The following is a 6,774-nucleotide window of genomic DNA, read 5'->3' on the forward strand; positions in this document are numbered from 1 at the left end:
CATGCGTCTCTCTTACAAACACAAAACCTTATTATTTCAACTAAACACTCTGCCCAAACCTCTGTTTTTAGGTGATGGCAAACAACACAGAGGCTTTGGTAATTGACAGAGTAGAGAAAGCGTGGAGCAAAGAAAAGAGCTCATTATGGCAGCTATTGCTCTCGGGTCACTTATCACTCAGTAACAACACAGGCAAGCCATAATAATAAACAGTTGCAAAACGTGTTGGGATAATAAGCCGGCCCCCACGGACCTCCTTTACTTTTAAGGAATGTTTGAAATGCCTGCATATAGACGATCACAGACTTAAAGGACAAGACCGTTTTTTTGACATTGGGCCCTTGATTTCACATTATAACATGATGTTCTACTCACCCCTGCTTGTTGTTGGTAATGTGGAGCTGTTCCGAAGATATTCGAGAGGCGTCTGGCTGCTCCCTTTTGATATTCGGCCATGAAACGGTTTCCTATGGGCAACGTTATACAGGCACAAACTATGCTGTTTATAATTTATTAATTACTGTACACTAGCACTGATAACGTGGAGGTGCGTCGCTTACTTAAAAAAATCCGGGTTACTGTAATTTTGAATTTTTGTCGTAAAGTGGGTGTTACTGACGTCATCATCGTGCTACTACCACAGACAGCCCACAGACCTGCTGCCTATTTATTCATTCGGCTAGCTAACCTAACCCACTTTACGACAAAAATTCAAAATTACAGTAACCCGGATTTTTTTAAGTAAGCGACGCACCTCCACGTTATCAGTGCTAGTGTAGAGTAATTAATAAATTATAAACAGCATAGTTTGTGCCTGTATAAGCTTGCCCATAGGAAGCCGTTTCATGGCCGAATATCTCAAGAGAGCAGCCAGACGCCTCTCGAATATCTTCGGAACAGCTCCAAATTACCAACAACAAGCAGGGGTGAGTAGAACATCATGTTATAATGTGAAATCAAGGGCCCAATGTCAAAAAAACGGTCTTGTCCTTTAAGGAAACAATGTACAGGATTCAAGAATGTTCACAATGCAAATACATCGCATTTGTTATTTTATCAACAAAACAAGGACAATCCAGATGTAAAAACATTCAGATATTCTTTTTACTCCCAGGTTATGACCAAAACTAATATTTTATTAAAGGGAGTTTGTGGAATTTCTTTTCTGTCTGCAGTCTTTGCTATGACTATACCCAGATAGTAAAACTCTTTTGGCCCATATCCGGCCCACACCTGACATGTTCATCCGGCCCACATACGGTATGGAATGATGGCACTTGGGCGCAGTGCCGTAACCAGCATTGAGGACACACAGGTCATGACCTCGGTATTTTCCCCGGTGTTTTTTTTATTTTTTTTATTTTTAATTTTTTTTTATTCAGAGAAATGTCAAATCAATATAAGATGAAAATCGTTCTGACTTTGATTGGTGGAAAGATCAGCATGCATTCTCATTTGTTTTTCTGAAAATAAAGTCCACATAATCCCTTTATCATCACGTTATATTTTAAAACTGAGCGGAAAAACGCCACCCGACTTTTTTTTCTTTTTTTTAATTTTTTTTTTACGCCACCCGCCATTGGAAACATGTTTATCATATTACACAGCTTCGACGCGAAAGTCAGCTAGGAAATGGAAGCAAGATGAAGAAATCTACTAAACAAACTAAACTCAGCTTTGGAAAGCCAACTGGCCAGGGGAAAAGAAAGAGAGAAGGAGGTGAGTTCATTTTGCCAATCGCCAGTGAGAATGAGTGACAGTTCATAATGTTCATATGCGTTCAAAGCGTGGCTAGGAATAGGAGGTTGCTAGATCATTGTTCTCAGCATTTCAAGCAACAGTCACAAAGCCCCTTGGTTAGGATTTCGTTTTCCAGTCGGCACAAACACTCTGCACACAAATCTCTCTCTCAATTCGATTTTCCAAAAAAAAAAGTAGTGACCTGTAATGGAATTGTTGGGAATCGTGACACGGCTTGGGCTGTTAAGCTAACTTTTTTTTTTTTTTAATCAGGGCTTGACAGTTTTGTGCCAACTGTGGCTAGTGGTCATTCAGCCTCACTAGCTACAGTTTTGTTCAGTGCTATATGGCTTCCTACATGTAAATAAAGCAGACTAATAGAAACTGGGTCAGAAACTTATATTTTTCTTTTACTTAAAACAATTGATGATGCACACGGGGCAAAATAACAGAATGAAATACCCCGTGTACTCTTTCATATGACACAATCTTGAGGTTAGTTGTGCTGCTCATGGTGCATTATGAAGCCAAGTTTTACTAGCATTTAGCTAGTTGTCAGGCCCAGCATGATACCTATGTCTTCTCTGTGTTGAGTGAATGGATTGAATTGAGACTATACATCTAAAATACAGCCAACATCTTGTGGTCTGTTTGGCACATTCTACGATGTTAATTTAGTGGGTGGATTCAACCAGTTACTTAGGTAAAATGATTGCATTTTTCCTAATGAACCATTTGGATTTAATTGCAAATGGTGTCTAAAATTTTGCACATCGGTTAGACCAATAACCCAACTCATTCATTTGACCTTTTAGTGGGTCATGCACATGCATGGTGATGATGGTGACAATAGTAATAATAATAATAATTATGTAATATTAATAACAATAATATTAATGGTGATGCTGATGATGATATTTTAAAACAGATGACACAGGAGAGGATGAGAATGAGGGAGTTGAAGAGAGAGAGTCAGTAGAGGAAGAAAGGGGAAGAACTGAGTCTCACTCACTCACTGAAATACTCTACTTTTGTGATCACATTGTTATAATAAACTTGTTCACCTACATATTCACCTCCTTGATGGGCTTGTGATTTACCTCTGTTTATTCACATTTCCAAACTGTTTTTTAAAAAGTCAACATATTAGGATGGTTTTTTTGTCAAATAAGATTTATCGCAATATTTGACCTCGGTATTTGAAAAATCCTGGTTACGGCCCTGCTTGGGCGGTCCGCTCACGTTTGCCAGAAGTGGGCCACAACCAAGCCATCACAATGCCAGATGTCAGCCAAAATCAGCCCAAATGAACCAGCACTCAACCGGATGTGGGCCACTGTACAAAACTCTTTTGGCCCGTATCCGGCCCACACCTGACATGTTCATCCGGCCCACATACAGCATGGAATGATGGCACTTGGGCGGTCCGCTCACGTTTGCCAGAAGTGGGCCACAACCAAGCCATCACGATGCCAGATGTCAGCCAAAATAAACCAGCACTCAACCGGATGTGGGCCACTGTACACTTTAATTCTGGTCACAACTGGTTTACACACTAGGACCTTGACTAACCTGCACACTTGGGGAGTCACAACCATGATAAAATAGTATGTCAAATATGAAAACACAGAATGGTCTCAATTTGTGGCTACATGCCATTATGGTAACCCCAGATACCGTTTGAATGGTGGCATGCAGTGGGACTCATCTTGGCGTCAATGATGAGGAAACTGAAGAAATGACCAAACACGAGAAGTGGGTGTGATTTTTTTATTTTATTTTAAAACATAATGGCAAAAAAAAAAAAAAAAAAAAAGGAAAAAGAGTTGGCGACCTACAAAAATCCAAATCCGTCTTCCGTCCCTTTAAGAAATACACAAAAGAACAAATTTAGTTGATTCAGTAAAGTATATTCAGTATATGGTGGCAGTGAATTGCAAAACACAAAACCTCATCAGGATAAACAAAAAAGGCTGTGTGAAATGATATTAAGTTATTATAATATTGTGTTCATGCCTTAGAAAACTTCAAAACCTAGTCTGTTTTTAATTACAATTAATCTGAAGCTAAACCCAATATCTGCTTGCTCAACCTCATTCTGTTCAGGCAATGAAAATTGGGTAACAGGCAATGTGAACTGGAGTAAAGCAGCTTCAAACACTCAGACAAACTTCACATTTAACCTCAACATTTAAATTACAGTAATAACTCATGTTTATGTTAAAGGTGATTTTTTGCTTTTGATATTTTGGAATATATTGAAATTAAACTCAGGAGCTGCATACACCCCGCACACATGCTGGCAGCTTCATCTTGATTTCTGCTGTTGAACAGCATCACATATTGCAAAATAGGTATCGTAGCCGACTTACGTGCGTGCTGTGAGGAACGCCTTCTCTCCTCCCACCATCCCGGTCTCCGGCGAGATGAAGCCACCTTTTTATGTAGGCCTCCACCTCCTGGTCAGTGGCAGTGGCCGTTAGTTGGTTGTTTCTGACCGTTCCTAAAAAAATGAGAAAACAGTAAAGTTTTAGACAGATTACACACAATGGTGAGAAATGCATGGCATGCTATATCCTGCCCATAGCTGGGCAGCAATGATGAATGTAGTTTGAAAACAGTTTAGCCATGCCCATGACCAGCCCATTACTAAAATTGGAGGAAAACTGCCCTTCACCTGATGAACTGATTGATTAATCAACAATCAATGCCATTATATTGCAACAGAATAGAATATTGTCTGCTACCACACTGATGCATAATCATCCACATATTGATAAAGCGATTATGATTAATTTCAGCACCCCTAGCAACTACTCAGAATCATGAAAGAAAAGGAAAACCCTAACCCAGTCATAAAACGCATCACAATGAAATATAACACAATTAACACTTACCAGTAATGACATCTTTTATTTGGAGGCTGTGGAAAGCCGTTTTTCCATTTACGCCCCGCCAGTTGAGCTGCTTGGCCAGCAGTATCTCATGATTCTCCAGACCGCATCTTTAATGTGAACCCCACCGATGACACTCAAAGCAGTAATCTCAGGGGGAAAAAAAAGAGAAAAAAAGGCAGTATTAGTACCACAGTTTTAGAGAAAATGTTTAGACTAAATAATCAATTTCAGTAAATGAAATCAGTGTACTGTGGTTTCTTTATTTTTCACCCGAGGTGTCCCAACTGAGCTTCATTTTTGCTGTGCATGAGGAGTTTTGTTACCCACAGATGTACAAACCATACACCCCTTACTTTAGAACAGTCCTCAACATCTCTGTACAGTTACAGTTCAATTGGATTGTTTTTTGATAAGGTTTCGATATTGCTTAATCATAACCTAACAGAAAAAAAGTTCCCGTACACGTGCATCAATAACATAGCATGCTAAGCTAACACAACGATCGTCCTCGGTCGCAAAAACAAAAGAAAGCAAACCCTCCAGTCCCAGCGGTCTGGGAACAACTTCAGACTCATACTAATGACCATAGAACAAGCAGTGTTTCTTTTTGAAAAATGGCATCAACCTCACTCGTGGCTGTATTTTGGTCGCAGCATAGCTTACAGCACTATGGTCGTTTTGAAAAGTAATTACATTTCAACTATAGCCAATTTCAGCCAACCCTATCTGAAGAGGTACAATGCCACTTGTAGACACAGCAGGTTTGTATAGTTTAAGAGAAACAAAGCTAACACATCTCACACATAAAATTAAATAAGCTAAGCCGAACTTACCTTCAACTTTTCTGTGGATCCCAGCAGGCTGAATGCGGCCAGTTTCTTCTGCAAGGTAGCTGGGTCACGATGAAGTGCTGCCTCAGCCAATCACAGTGGCGTTGACCGATTCAAATGTTAACGGTCGTGTTCCAAACTCCCCCGCAAATTTGGAACAAATCACACCAAGGGGGCGTGGTAGTGAAACAAAAAACAGTCTAACTTCTCTTCAGGTAAAACTTGCAGTTTTTTTGTGGAATAAGAGTGGGTTTGCCCAGCTCACAGTAAACCCACTTTTACCCATAGTTTCAACAAAGGTGGGCCAAGTTTATATGCGGGCCACTTTAGGCTCACATCCGGATTACTCTTTTCTTATTTGCCATGTTTTGGCCAAAACTGGCCCAAATATGTTTCAACATAGGTGGGCCAAGTGTGTTTCTTTATATGTGGGCCACTTTAGGCTCACATCCGGATTACTTGATGCTCACTTGCCGTATTTCGGCCAAAACTGGCCTAAATATGTTTCAACAAAGGTGGGCCAAGTATGTTTCTTCATTTGTGGGCCACTTTAGGCTCACACCCGGATTAGTCGTTGCTAACTTGCCATATATCAGCCAAAGCTGGGCCGTATCCGTTTTGTAATATTTGGCCCAAATGTAGCATTTACTACATGGGCCACTTTAGGCTCACATCTGTTTTGTCCGGGCCAGAAGAATGCCTACAGTGCCGGATCGTTGCCTCAAGTGGCCCACATCCGCATGCTATCTGGGTAGGGATGTTCACAATCTCTATAGATTGTGACAAGTTTCCCTGCCAACGGGTAAGTTGTCACACTGTATTTTGCAATTAATAAAACGGGGACAAAATTATTTTTGTTGTTATTGTTTTATTTGAATGTGAATAAACCATGACATAAAACATTATGCAACATTAAACTAGTCCCGAACTAATCCTGGAAGATCTATTAAAAAAATTAAAACAAAACCTGAACTCACTAGTCAGTCCTGAAAAATCTATTAAAAAAACTAAAACAAAACCTGACCTTAGTCAGTCCTAGAACATCCGGTCATAAAATCTCAAACAAAACCTGACCGCACTAGTCAGACTCCTCATCTAGGTCACAGTTCGGACATATGTACACTGATTTGCCAGGGGTGCATTCTTCGTGGGCCCATCCTTCGCATATTATGCACTGTACCCAGGTTTCTCCTGGGCGGCTGTTTCCAAATAGCTCTACACAGACCAGACACAGGTTCTCATCTTCTTCCCATGAGGAGTCATCTGGAGTTTTTCTTTTTTTACCTACCCTCTGCTTCTTCCCTGTG

The 6,774-nt window shown here is 40.3% G+C and overlaps 1 long non-coding RNA gene across 1 annotated transcript; it reads right to left on the reverse strand.

The window, feature by feature from the left end:
* Positions 1 to 3,547: 3,547 nt before the first annotated feature.
* On the reverse strand, positions 3,548 to 5,536 carry LOC142367786 (uncharacterized). Its single transcript, XR_012767175.1, has 4 exons — positions 5,471 to 5,536; positions 4,638 to 4,784; positions 4,113 to 4,243; positions 3,548 to 3,603 (listed from the first exon to the last, which is right to left on the reverse strand). It is a non-coding gene; the product is annotated as an uncharacterized LOC142367786 (long non-coding RNA).
* Between the last annotated feature and the right edge of the window lie 1,238 nt (positions 5,537 to 6,774).

The sequence above is a fragment of the Odontesthes bonariensis genome, chromosome 18 (assembly GCF_027942865.1).
Source record: "Odontesthes bonariensis isolate fOdoBon6 chromosome 18, fOdoBon6.hap1, whole genome shotgun sequence".
NCBI lineage: Eukaryota > Metazoa > Chordata > Actinopteri > Atheriniformes > Atherinopsidae > Odontesthes > Odontesthes bonariensis.